The sequence below is a fragment of the Anas acuta genome, chromosome 17, assembly GCF_963932015.1.
Source record: "Anas acuta chromosome 17, bAnaAcu1.1, whole genome shotgun sequence".
NCBI classification, from domain to species: domain Eukaryota; kingdom Metazoa; phylum Chordata; class Aves; order Anseriformes; family Anatidae; genus Anas; species Anas acuta.
The window spans coordinates 3,991,111-4,004,299 of record NC_088995.1 but is presented as its reverse complement, the minus strand read 5'-3'; the positions used below and the strand labels follow the sequence as shown (position 1 = coordinate 4,004,299).

Here is a 13,189-nt window from a genome sequence, read left to right as displayed (position 1 = left end):
TCTGTGGGGGCACCGCCCGGCCCTTTGCAGCCCGGGCGTGCTGGGGGTGGGCTCGTAGGGTACTTTGGGGGGCTCATAGGGTGTTGGGGGGCTCGTAGGGTGCTGGGGGGTGTCTGGGGGTGCCAGGCTGCCCCAAGGGGGAAATTTTGGGGGTCGGGGCCCTGCTGAGCCGCTCTGAGGCCGCCGGGGGGAGCTGTGGTGCTGCGGAGGCCCCGGCCCGGAGGCTGTGCGGCCTGTGGAGGCCATGGCTGTGCTCGGCCTGCCCTGCTGCCAGCAGGCTGCGGGCCCCCCCCCGCCTTGCTGTTAGCCCCAGGGATCGCCACAGCCAGCTCCTCTCCATGCCCACAGCCCCAAGAGGCTGCCCCATCCCACCCATCCCACCTCCCCTGGCACCCCAGGGCTAGAGGGGGGGGCTCAGACTTTTGTGGGACTCCCCCCCCAGCAAGGAGCAGCCCCCACGTTACCCCCACCTGTGCCCATAGGGCTGCCAGGTGCCCGCCTGGTCCTGCTGGATTCAAGCTCGGCAGGTGCTGGGCATTAAGCCTTGGTTTGGGAACAACTTATTGTTTTGCCCCAGGTGGTGTGATTGCTCCACTTCCACCCTTTGCATTCAGGTTTGCTCCACAGGGCCATGGCTCTGGTCTCCCGGGTGCAGGACTCGCAGCAGGGATAAACTCCTCCGGCGATGAAGGGTGGTAAGTGATGGCAAGAGCCCCAGGGCTGCCTCTGTGCCCTCGGGTGCTTCCTCCTGCTTTTTGTCTGCCTGGGAGGGTAGCCAGGCTCTAGGTAACCTGCAAGGCTCGTATTAAGCTTCCCTAAAGCTCCTATATGCGTGTGTATAGTGTGTTTCTCGTGGGGCAGAGTGGTGGTACCCCATGATCCAGCCCAGCTGCTGCCTCCCCAGCACCCTCCTGAGCCACCCAGGCACCAGCCTCACTGCTGGACTGGGGAGCTGGGTGCTTCCCTGGGCACCTGGCCTTGGAAAGTGCAATGGTTGTCTTGGGGCACAGTTACAGCCTGGGTGCTGCTCTCCTGTCTGTGTTTTTTATTGTTTTAAAGTATGTAGGTAATGCAGTTATAATTATGGGGTGGCGTTGCGATGCAGGAGGGTGCTATGGGGAAACCCACAGCCACTATATGGGACTGAGCTTTATGTCTATGCAGCTTACTGTGTGGGACTGAGGATCCCAAAGCCCAGGTAGGAGGTGCCAGGAGGGGATTAAGGGCTTTGTGGAACCTGGTTTGTTTTACACTGAGCCACAACGAACAGCTCTGTCCAGGTGGGAAGTATCTGGAGGGAAGACAAACTGCTCGTGGGGGTTTGGAGCAGAGCCTGTGTTGCTTCTCCATGGCTGGGCACTGCGGGGTTTGCCTGTGGTCCCATGCTGCTTGGTTTTAATCCTGTTTTGGACAGGGATCTCTGCTGTGTCACACTGTGGTGCAACACTCGGGTCCTGGCTGTGCCTGTGCTGCTTAAACCAGCATCCCTCCTGCACGCAGGGTAGCGATCCAGCCTGGACACCTCTCTCTCCAGACTATCTATGTGATCTACCCTGGTTTGAGCCTTTTCTCAGTCTGAGGCTGAGCAGAAAGCGTTTTTCCACTCCGTGCCGCAGTGCTGGCACGAGCGGTGCCCGGCAGCCCCGGCCCCCAGCTGCCCTCTGCGCCTTGCCAGCGCAGCGCTCTGCGCAGCCCTCTGCCGCCTTGGCTGCAGCCCAGCCTGCCTGGTGGTGCCCGTGCTGCAGAGAGCTCTGTCGTGTCCCTTCCCCTGCTGCAAACAGAGGGACAGAGCTGGGAGACCCCAGCATGAGCTGTGCCATGGGTACATCCTGCGTGCCGAGACCTGCTTCGAGGGTGTTACCGTCGCAGAAAGCAAATAAGGGCTGCTGGGCTCTGCCAAAGAAGTCTCTGCTCCCAAGTGTGTGTGTTGGATGTCAGTGCTAAACCTCCTGGTGTTCACTGCCTTGTTTAAGTAGCGTGACTGAACTTCTCTATTCCTCCTGATAGCAGGGACGCAGGAGCTTAACTTCACCGCCTCGCTAGGCACCAGAGTCAGGGTTGGGCCATTTCTAGGAAAAAACACTTCTGCGTGAGCTCCTCCACCCTGCACTGTCAGGAATTCTCCTGCCCTTTAAAACGGGAAGGAAAAAACATGACATCCCCCCCGCTTTGAGAAGTTCCTTTTAGCAAGGTGTCACCGTGCCCTGGCGGTGAGATCCGTGGCCTTACCCCATTGTGCGGCGGGGTGCTCTGCTGGGGATGCTCCATCCCTGCTGCCGTGGGCAAGGGGCTCCCCGTGGTGCTTTGTGTGTGGAACCCCAGCCAGGGTGAGACGATGCAGGGACCCATCCCGAGTCCCCATTTCCCCTTCCCATCTTGGTGTGGTGCCCGTCGGGGAGGTGCCCCCAGGGCTCGGAGCGGTGACGTGCGGCCGGCGCGCAGCCAGGGCTCCCTGCGCTCGGTGGTGGCTCCCTGGGAGCGCTCGTTTTCTGGAGCAAGAGAAACAATTCCTAAAAAGGAGCAGTGGGATGGAAAATTGATACCAAATGGTGATATCAGTCCCCTGAGAAATAAGGTTTGATCTCTCAGCCCGTGGTTCCTGGGGGTTAGCACACGAGCACACAATGCTATTTTGGAGGGATTTAAAAAAATATATAAAGTTTATTTTCTCCTTTTGTAAGTTCACAATTTTCCCAGACTTGAGCTGGCTTTGGATGTGATGCTGATGGCACAGGCTGCACATCGGGTGTGTGTGGTGTCCGCAGGATGAGGAGGGTCTGCAGGGCTGTGCCTGGCCCTGCTCCTGCTGCTTCCCTGGTCCTGCAGGGCCAGGGGATGTCACCTACAACAGTGGCCCTGTGACTGCTGCTGAGCACCATTTCTGGGGGTGTCTGGCTGCGTGGTACTGAGCTGAATTAATTTCATTATATTTAATGATGTTGCTTGTGGCTGCACTGCTCTGTTTTATTTAAAAAAACAACACTGTGACCCGTCTGCTTTCTGCTTTTTCCATCTGAACCAGTTTCTGGACCAGTTCTTGTAGGAAAATGCCTGCAGAGCCACTGGTGCTGCGGCCAGGAGGCTTCCCCTTGTGCCCACAGCCCGTGGGTCGCGGTGTCCCGCTGCTCGTGGTGCTGGCAGGGGCTGGGGGGAGCTGAGCTTTGCAGCTGAGCTTCCAGGGAAGGAATTTCCAGCAACTGCAAATCCCTTCCCCAAAGACAGCATTTCAAGGAATTACCCTCTCCCCCCTTGCTGGAGACTTCCTCTGCTTTTCCAAGTAAGCCTTTGGCTCGGGGCCATGTGTGTGGAAACCAGAGCGGAGCAGATCCATGGGAACGTTGGGGGCTGGAGCCCGGTGCTGGCCAGGTTCACAGTGCACGGCTCTTATCTGCATCGAGTGCCCCGAGTCAAGAAGCTGAGCTGCTCCCTCTTAGCTACATCCCTTGTGAGTGCTGTTTCCAGTGAGCTGAATACCACGCGGAGCAGCAAAGCCACCTCTGGAGCCAACAAAAATAAAGGGAGATCGGGATTTTTTTTGGAGCGCTGTTCTAGCAAATAGTTCCCAGTGTTTGCTAACTCCGTCCCCTGGCTTTGTCCTCCCAAAGCAGGGCTGCTGTGGGTCCAGCTGTGCTGAGCATCCTGCAGCGGTGTGGGGAGACCCCCTGTGGGACCCTGCCTGCGTGGAGCTGCCAAACAGCCCCATGTTTGCTCTTCCCTCTTCTCTAGAAGCTGCTGTGTGCGCAGGACTCATTCCCATAGGGTGAGTGGGGCAGGCTGGCCTGCACCTTCACAGCCAACAGCCCCCTGCAGCCGGGCTCGGGGACCTCTCGGAGCTGGCACACGCACGGCAGGAGCTGGGAGGTTCTGCTTTTGCCAGGGGTTGAGCCTTGGCCTCATCTGCTCCTGCTGTGCTGCTGCCAGCCCCGTGAGTGCTGCTCCAGCCCGGCCCCAGCCCTGTGGGGAGGGCTGGGCACTCTGGCTGCCCTCCCGAGGAGGCAATCGAGGGGTGGAGGCTGGGATCTGTCCCCCCTCCCTGCCTAATCCCCGCTCGGTGCCCTGGCGGGCGCATCCCCACAGACATACCTTGTGGATTTTCTTTGCCTCGTAAATACTCCCCTGCCCTTCCCGGTGCCCCTGGCAAATAAATTATCTGAAGCTCCGTTTCCCCGTTTCAAAGCCTCGTGAAAGAAACCAGAGGGTTTAGCAGCCGCGGCTGGCTGGGGTTGTTCACATACCATGCACCCATTTGCATTTGATCTACTTCATCCTGCGTCAAGTAATCCCTGAAAGCCGCGGTCGGTCGGTTGGCTGCAGCCCCTCTGCGTGCCTGTAAATCACTGGGGCATGTCACTGGTGGCTACGCGAGCGTGTCTGACCCCTTAATCCCAGCTGAAGCATCCCCCTGCCCCGGGAAGAAACCATCCTTCGTAAGGCAGAAACTGCAGCCACAGCACGGGCTCTCTCTCGAGTAATAAATCAGAGATTGTTCCCTTCTTCCCCATTGCCTCCACCCAAAGGTGGCTGGTGCTCAGCAGTGGCCTGACTTTAATTGCTAGGTGCTGTTAATTGGCTTTCCAGGAAAGGTTTCAGTGTTTAAAGTACCATGTGGCTCTGATTGATTCTCTCGGTGCCTCCTGTGCGTGAGCTCTGCTGGGCAGGAGCCCTTGGCCAGGTCTGGAGCTCGGTGTGCCAGTGGTGTGCACCCCAGGGGCTCCCAGGCACTTCCCCTTGCCCAAATGGGGCCTCGTGAGCTGCTCTGCCTGCATGGGGGTGGATTTGAGCTGCTGAGAACGAATTCCAAGGGGCGATGCTGAAATAAAGCAGATGGGCTGATTGCGGAGGTCAGAGCAAGCGAAAGGGTGCCCTGCCAGGCATCGCGTGCTGCAGGCATCCTGGCTGCTCCAGCAGCTGTCAGGAGCCTGAACGAACGAGGCAAGGTGCCCAAGGAGTGCGCGGGGATCTCGTTTACCTGGTAATTAATGGAAATCGTGAAACAAATCAACACAGGCTCCCTACGGAGATCTTTGTGCTCCAGTTTCAAAGGGAGAACCGGGGAGGGGCTGAGTGTGAGAGCAGCACGTGGTGCCGGCACCGTGGGGCAGGAGCTGGCCCCTCTGCCCCATCGCTTACCCGAGGGACCGCCTGGCTGAGGGGTGGCACAGGGCACCTCTCCCCAGCCGAGGTGTCCTTGGAGGTGCAGAGGGGGAAGGAAGGTGTAGCAGTGAGCCTGTTGTCTCCCTCTGTGCTCTCTTGACCCGACACATCACTGCGGGTTTTCCTGCTCCAGCCCTCCTGTGTGGGCACCAGCCCCGGGATTTATTTTTCTGCTTTGGAGAAAGCGCGTCCCAGCACAAGGTGCCGTGCTGCTTCTTGGAAGTGAATTAAGTCAGCTCAATTTAAAGATTAAAAAGTGCTGCTCTCTGATATTTCCCACAGCAGTTGCGGTGCAGTGCTCCTCTGAAGGGAGCAGACGTGGTTCCTCTGGTTCAGGGCTTTAAGGACGAGTGTTTTGTGGTTCCCCATCTTCTTGTTTATTCTCTGTGTGCAAAACGGTATTGCAAAACCAAACCTTGCAAACAATTAATGCCAATTGGAGCTGCTGACAGCCAAGCCCCAGCGGCTCGGAGCATGGGCTGAGCACACAGCAGTGCCTGGGCTCTGGATGTTCCTGGGGGAGCCAACCCCAAAAAAGCAGAGGTGAGTGCTCGCCTGTGGGTCCTCTCCTGCCAGTAGGTAGCAGCTGACAGAACCCCTGAAGCATAAGGCTTGAGAAAATCCCTTGAGAAAAACTTCACCTGAACGTTAACTGTGTTCTGAGGTATGGTAAATGCCAAATCCCTGTTGAATCTCGCTAAAGTCTCGTTAAAAATTATGCAAACATATAAACCTTTGTCTTTCTAAAAAATAAAAAAAATAATTAAAAAAAGCACAAAACAAAACAAAAAAAACCCTACTTCTGCAAATTTAAAACCAAAATACCTTGCTCCTGGGTATAGATACGCAGCCCTTCAGTGAGCACGAACTGGCGCAGTGATGGGAGGGCAGCGCACGCATCCTGCCCCTCTGCCATAGCTCATCCAAGTGCCGTAGGGAAATCTCTCCTGGATACCCTGACAGGGCAAACTGCACGAGCTCTGCCTGAGGAATTGGTGGGCTCTTGCTCCCTCTTTGATATCGCTCACGTTATAATTAAGAGATAATGTCAATAGAATAAAACATTGTCTCAGGATAATGGTCTCCTGCTGCTACAGAAGTGTCAAGGCGAAGTCAAATCATTTATCAAAAATGAACGTTGAGGCAAGGCTGGGACGTTTGTTTTCACAGCAAGAGGCATTAATCCTGGGACAACAATATTCCGGGGCTGTTATTTCTCCTGCGCCCGGTGATTGATGCCGGAGCATCGCTGCCCGAGCGCCGCGGGTGCGGCTGAGCGATAGGCTCTCGGTGCAGCGCTATTGACCAGGTGAACGGGGACGTGTCCGAATACATAACAGTAAATCGAGGGGCAGGGGACGGTGAGGGGGCACGTCAGCAAGTCTGGGTTTTATTTCTCAAGCTGAGCAGTGCTGGGGCCAGCCGGGCTGTGTTTTGGGGCTGCAGCATCCATGCAGGGCTGATTCTTTCTTTTCACCAGCGCAGAGCCTGTCCCAGCCCCATCCATGCACCCGAGGCAGAAGCTCACTTTGGGGCTTTTTGAGCACCTTTCTGGGTGCGAATAACCCCAGTTTGCATTAGGAGAAGCTGCAAGGACACCACGTGAAATTAAAGATGCGTAGTGGCAATTAGACTTGAAACATGGTCCCAGGAGACTGTACAAAACCCTTCCAGACTTTTTTTTTTTTTCCTCTGGGTTTGTTAGTGGAGAGAATTACACATCTAGCAAACATTTGGGCAGCAGAGGAACACAAGTGCTTTGTACCGTCTCCAAATGGCACGTGTTTTTCCGAGGCAGCCTCTGGTACCCCGTGCACAGAAGCTGCCTGCTTGCACGAGCACGCTGGGGGACACGATGTCCTACAGGGGACAGCCCCCTCCTTGCTCTGTGGGTTGATGAGGCTGGACACTTTATTTTATAAACGGGAGAATTGTGTGGAGCTGGGGTTGAGTTTGTTACCCCGTGCTCAAGGGCTCCCTGGCGCTGTATCAGTCTCAGGGAGTCGGATGGGGCTTGAGCCCCGTGGAGGTGATACCCAGCCACGGGAGCTGCTCTGCTGGTAAATCCTCTCCTCTCCCTGCTCCCTTCACCCTCTGTGCCTTGCATCGCCGTGAGGTGCCATCAGCAGCTTGGACGCAGGACAAGCTTTTGGTGCACGGGGGCTGCCAGGCACAGGCTGCCATGGTGGGTGCATTTCACACATCTGGCTTAAAAAATAAGAACGAAAAACGAGATTCCCAGATTTAGATGTCCAAATCCATGGGTTTGGCACCTTTGCAAGAGGACAGAGGAAACAGTGAGCTGGTTCCCAGCTGGGTTTGAGGGCACTGAGTCAGAGGCTTGCGACTACAATTATGCTTCCATGCAGCATGGGGCAGGATAACTGAAAAGCAAGGGAAGAAACTGTGTTTTGTGGGCTGTTGCTCACCTTTCAGGCCACAGAACTCCAGTTTGTTTGGAAAGGGACGTTTTCCACCACCACCTATCCCATTACGCTCAGAAAGTGGGCACTCAGACCGCGCTCAGGTACGAGGTGGGCACTGGAGAGAAAACACAGCCCAACGCTGTGGTCTGTAGCTGCCAACAGCAGCCTGAGGCACACGTCGTGGTGCTGGCAGCTGCAGTGATTTAGCCAGGAAATGATTCAGTCAAAACAAGGGATGCTCAAGGGCGTCCCGAGCCCCCGGAGCACCCTGTGCCGGGCAGCAGAGAAACGCAATTGCTTGTCGGGGACGGCGTGTGCAGTCCCTCTCTGGCACCGGCGTCTGCTCCTGCTGCAAACAGCGATAAAGATGTCAAGCCGATGCATTTGGGGGAATAAATCACGGTGTTCTCTCCTGTCCAGAGCAGCAAGGTGTCTCTTGGTGCAGTGTCGGGGATGCTCTGTGCTGCCTTGCTGCAGGGTCGCCCACTTGGGGTGGGTGTGGATGGGAGCCCCCAGCCCCGTGGCTCTGGGTGCAGGGCGCTGCCGATGCCTGATAGTGATCAAAAAAAAAAAAAAATAATAAAAAGGTGGTAAGCTTCAAATGATGGAGTGCTTCGGGCCAGACCTCTGCCGTCACTGTGAAGCAGCAAGCCCTGATTTAAACAGCCCCTTCAGTGCCTGACCTACACCGAACAAATCCATTTACAGTGTCTTGTTTCTCCTCACTGTTTAACTACCAGAGTTCAGAGACGATTCCTTAAATGTTAATGGTGCAGGAATTTGGAAACTTTCCCAGAGTTGCTAAGGGAGCCGTGTAGGAATATGTCTGACTCGCTTCTGCAGTTCAATTTCCTGCTGAACATCAGACACGCTGTTCTCGCCTACTGCTTTGTAATTAAAGTGCTGAAAAACCATCACTCTTTGGGGCTGGTCGGGCTCGGATTCACCCCAGGTGAGATGTCCCCAGGGAGCTGTGCCCTGTGCAGGGGGTGCTGGTGGGTCTGCCCCGTGTCGTGCACCCCAAAGTGGGTTTTCCTCGGGGATTTGGCTGGCCACGAGCACGGTGCTGCTGCCAGATGGTGTTGGCTGTGCTGTGGGTTTGGTCACCGGGGCTGGGGTCTGCTTGCTTTAGGGTGTGTGCGTCCATCTCCCATGGCTTCCGTGCAGTGGGGAGAGACTTTTAATGGGATTTGAAGGTCTTGTGTTGGCCTGGTCGCTGGGGTGAGTTTGGGTTCTGCCTGGAGGCATCGACACTTCTCGAGAGCCCCTTTTCCAAAGGGCAGTGCCCAGGGGCTGTGATCCTGACGCTGCTCTGCAGTCCCTCCAGGCAGCGATCCGGAGGGTGAAACCTACAGAAGAAGTTTTGGGGGCTCAGAAGTGCTCGGCTGGTGGAAACGAGGGCTTTAAAAGAAGCGGCGAGCGTGGGGCTGGCACGGCCTCCCCCCTCCCCTTCGGCTCTAAACTTGGACCCGGCTCCTTCCCCTGTCTCGTTGAGAACAAGTGCTTGGCCCAAGCTGCATGGCAAATTCTGACATTTTAAAAATTGATGCCTTTTTCTGCTCATAACTTAAGCTGCCTGGTTTATCAGAGACATATGGAAAGTTTATTACATTCTTATTACAGATCCAGCCAAGTGAGCTGACTAATGAATGCGATTTTATTTATTTATTTTTTCTGAAGCTAGGACTTGGCGTGAGAGACCTCCTCCTAAAGGCATTAGCTTTGCTTCAGGACATAAATCACCAGGAGTTTTCTCCCCCCTGTGCTGAGAGCTCAGCTCGATGGGGGAGACAGCAGCGCCCGCGACCTGGGGCTGGACAGCGAGGTGGGGGCTGCCGAAACGCGGCTGTGGTCGAGGTGCCAGGAGGAGATTTTGGGTGCTGCACCCTCAGAGCTGACAAATTGCACACATCCATGGGAAATCACTGCTCTGTGCCTTAAAATCTCTGGGGTTTTGTTCCCAGGCACCAAGGGCGCAGCCGTCCCATGGGGCAGGCGGGTGGTGCCTGGGTCCCCGCACGGCTTTTGGCGGCCGAGGGAAGCGTTAAACTCCTTCCAGGCTGCTCGGGGAGAGCTCAGCCTGGTGCCAGGTATGAGAGAGTGGAAACACAGCCTCACGCTGGCCGGCTGCCCGAGCCCGCTGCCTGGGGACACTCCTGGGCTTTGCAGCGGATGCACGGCTCCGGCACGGCTCCGGCACGGCCACCACCGCCCCCGGCAGCCCCTGCCCATCACCTGGCTGCCCGTCTGTGCTCATCTCCAGAGGCTTTCACCACTCCCAGAAAATATTTGCTGGGTGCCACGGAGCCGAGGTGACACCCAGCAGTGTCACCCAGGCAGTGGCTCTGCTCCCGCTGCCTTCGGTGGCCCAGTTTTGTCCCCAAATGGCCCAGCAACGCCTGAGAGCTTTTTGGCTTTCTTGCCTGGGAGAAAGGAAAACTTTCCCATGTTCCGTGGATGTCCTGGCAAAAGGCTCGACCTTGGGCTTTGTCCTCTCTAGCTTTGTCTTGGATCCTTTCAAGGCAGGAACAAGAAATAGCCGCTTACGTGGCTCGGGGAGTATTTTTAGGCTGAAGGCAGCGTGTTTCTGTGTGTTTGGGCTGTGCGTGGTGACAACGGCTGGCTCTGCCTGTCCCCTCCGCTGCGCCCCCCGTGCCAGGTGAGCCACGGCTGCACGCTTGCGTTTCCCCAAGCTGCTGCCACTGTTTGACACCTGGCACCACGAGCCAGTTCTCTGGTTATTTGGGCAGGAGCACGCCCTCCTTTGCAGGCTGGGTGTGCCTCTGTTCCCTTGGAGAACACGGTTTTGGTGTGCAAACCATGAGCTCCCCGCTCCCCTAAGCGTGGTGGCCCAAAACCCATCATGGTCTGATCCCCCCCGGGGGCTGTGTTCCCATCTCACCTCCAGCCCGGGGTCCCATCCTCAGGGATGCCTCCATTTCTAGCACCGCCGTGCCCAGAGGATGCTCAGGGCCCCAAATCTCAGCAGCTCCGGGCAGTTTTGGCTTTCCCTTTCCAGCAACCACACGCAGGATTGGGGTCATTTGGCTGGTGGGTTCGGTTGGTTCTAGCTGGAATTATCGTTGGGTTTTTACTACCCAAAATATCCGCCCGTATCCTCTCTCTGCTGTTGTGCAGTTTATAGTGCCCGCTGGGATTATGACAGCAGTGCTGCAGAATGCAAGTTTTTGGCTTGGCTCTTGTGGTTTTACTGCCTCGCCTCGCGTAATGCGCAGCTCCTGGGGCCAGCTCTGTCCTGCTCCACAGCTGGCATTTCGTGGCTTGCTGGGTGTCTCTGTGCCACCTCATCTGGCAGCCGTTCCCCCACCTGCCCCATCCATCCCACGCGCTCTGCCTCGCGTTTCTACCATCTATAGGCAAAATTTCTTCCTCTGACTCAGTACTTGGTGCTTTCCCCCCTGCCCCCCTTCGGTCTATAGACTTTGGCATAAAGTCATCCCGCTGTTAGCATGTGGGGGCACCACATGTGGGACGCATCTGGAGAGAGGATTTTCCCTCTGACACACTAGGGACAAGCCTTTGCTGCTTCCCCCTCCCGTCCCTGCGCCTTGCTTTGGTGTGACACAGGTGTACCTCCCCGGGGAGGCTGCCAAATCCCCTCTCCTCTCAGCTCTGCTTCTTCCCTCGGTTCCTTTGCAGACCAGGCTCACTGGCCCGGAGCACTTTTGCAGGTTTTGAGCCAGGGAGGCGTTTTACACCAGCTCTTTCTCCTTACAGCTATGCCCTGGCTTGGTGCGAGGTTGCTCTGCTCTGCTCCTTGTCCCTGTTCCTCACTGACAACAGATTAGCGCATCTCCTAACATTGGATCACCCCAACAGCAGCCATCTGGTGCTCTTTAACGATACAAAGACCTATTGTTTGCTCAGGAATCCTTCTTTTGGCAAGGCACCTCTGCTTCTGGAGCGCTCGGCGGGTTTTGCCGGGGTCCTTCTGCTCTGCTGGCAAGTGCAGGTGCCTTTGGAGCGGCCGTGCTCCCTGACGGAGGCACCACTCGGGCTTCACTTTCCTCTTTTGCCTTTCCTAATTGCAACCCTGAAGTTTCCCACGGTGACCCTGCACTGAAAAGCGTCCCCACCTTTTGGCAGGGACGGGACCTGGGGTCATCTTTGTGGGAGAAATATCCCGAGCTTTGGGTTTCCAGCCTCACCATCCTGCCCAGCGTCAAATCCCTTCGTGTCCTTCAGCACCAAACCCCTCCTCGGAGCCAGGGCCGTGGCCAAAACGCCGTGCCCCTGTGCAGGAAGGAGAGAGAGGGGTTAAAAGCAGAGGACGGGGATGCCAGCTGGGACGCTGCTGCATGACAAATGCGGCTTCTGCATTTCACTCTTCAAACCAGCCCAGAGCCACCCTAATTTCGGAGAGAGCCGCCTCTGAAGCAGCAGTGACTCAGAGGAATTTATCCGGGAGGCTCCGTCCTGCAGGCTGCGGCAGCCGCTTGCAGGTTTAATTTGTAAATGCTGACACATGGCATTTCCTCGCCGTCGCGCTGGGAAGGGCGGCGTGTCTGTCGGCACTTCCAATTTGTCACTGTCAGCACCGGCCTCGTATCCTGCTCGTCTCTGAAATGTCTTCTGATCGGCGCCGGGGAAGTTATTGGCACGCAATTCATCATTTAATATTACCAGAAGGGTTTCTTCTCCAAACATCCCCCCGAATGATTATCCAGATTATATGGGGTAGTTCTTCCCTTCACCTGCAAGCCTCTCTCTCTCGGCTTGGTTTTGGTGCCTGAGCGAGTGCTCGAGGCTGTCGTGCCGAGGAGAAAAACTGCCCTTGATGCGGCGCCTCCTTCGCCGAAAAGCCCTGATGAGTGAGCAGCCAGCGCTGCCTGCACGCAGGTTTTGCAGAAGGAGAAGCTGCAAAAGGGCTTCTTTAGGGCTGCACCTTCCCCTTTGCATCTCTGGCAGCCACGCCGTGCTGGGGGGTGAGCAGGGTGCAAGGAGGGGCTGTGCCTTTCCTCCCTGACTCTCAAACCCCTTCCAGCATCCCTGGCACAACTCGGGGGCAGTGGCACTGCCTCCCTCTTGCCTGTGGGTTTTGCCACAGCACGGTGCTGCAAATACCCCGGGGTATCCTGCTGCCCCCAGCTCCTTGCTGCCTCCCCGGCTGTGCCCTGACCCCCAACAGGCAGCTTTTCTCGGAAGCTCGCTCAGGGTTTTATAGCTCTGCTTTGCTGGAGACATTAAAGCCATTTGGTTGTCGTGGCTGTTTTATGAGCCGGGCTTCAAAGGACGCAGCTCCGCAGGCTGGGCCAAGCCCTGCCTGTACCTTGTGGGGAGCTGTGGAAAAACCCTTTTGGCAGATCCTGCTCCGCAGCCAGGCTGTTCCTCCGGTAGGCTGATCGAAATGTCTGATTTCTGGGGAGGAATGCCATAAAACAAGGTCATGGGTGCCTGTGGTCATTGTCACCTTCCTTGGCTGGAGCCCAGGCGCTGTGAGATGCCAGGAGGTCGCTGCCAGGCTCTGTGTCCTGCCCCACATCCCGTCCCCGTGGCATTTTGGCTTTTTGGGTGAGGGGTCTCTGGAGTCCAGACGGTACCCGTGCCACGCTGGTCCTTGGCACGTCCTCTGGGCTGGTCCTCTGTGT

General features: G+C 56.7%; 1 long non-coding RNA gene across 1 annotated transcript; it reads left to right on the top strand.

Moving 5' to 3' along the window:
- Positions 1 to 160: 160 nt before the first annotated feature.
- LOC137841442 (uncharacterized) lies at positions 161 to 12,714 on the top strand. Its single transcript, XR_011088619.1, has 2 exons — positions 161 to 695; positions 11,319 to 12,714. It is a non-coding gene; the product is annotated as an uncharacterized lncRNA (long non-coding RNA).
- Positions 12,715 to 13,189: the final 475 nt, after the last annotated feature.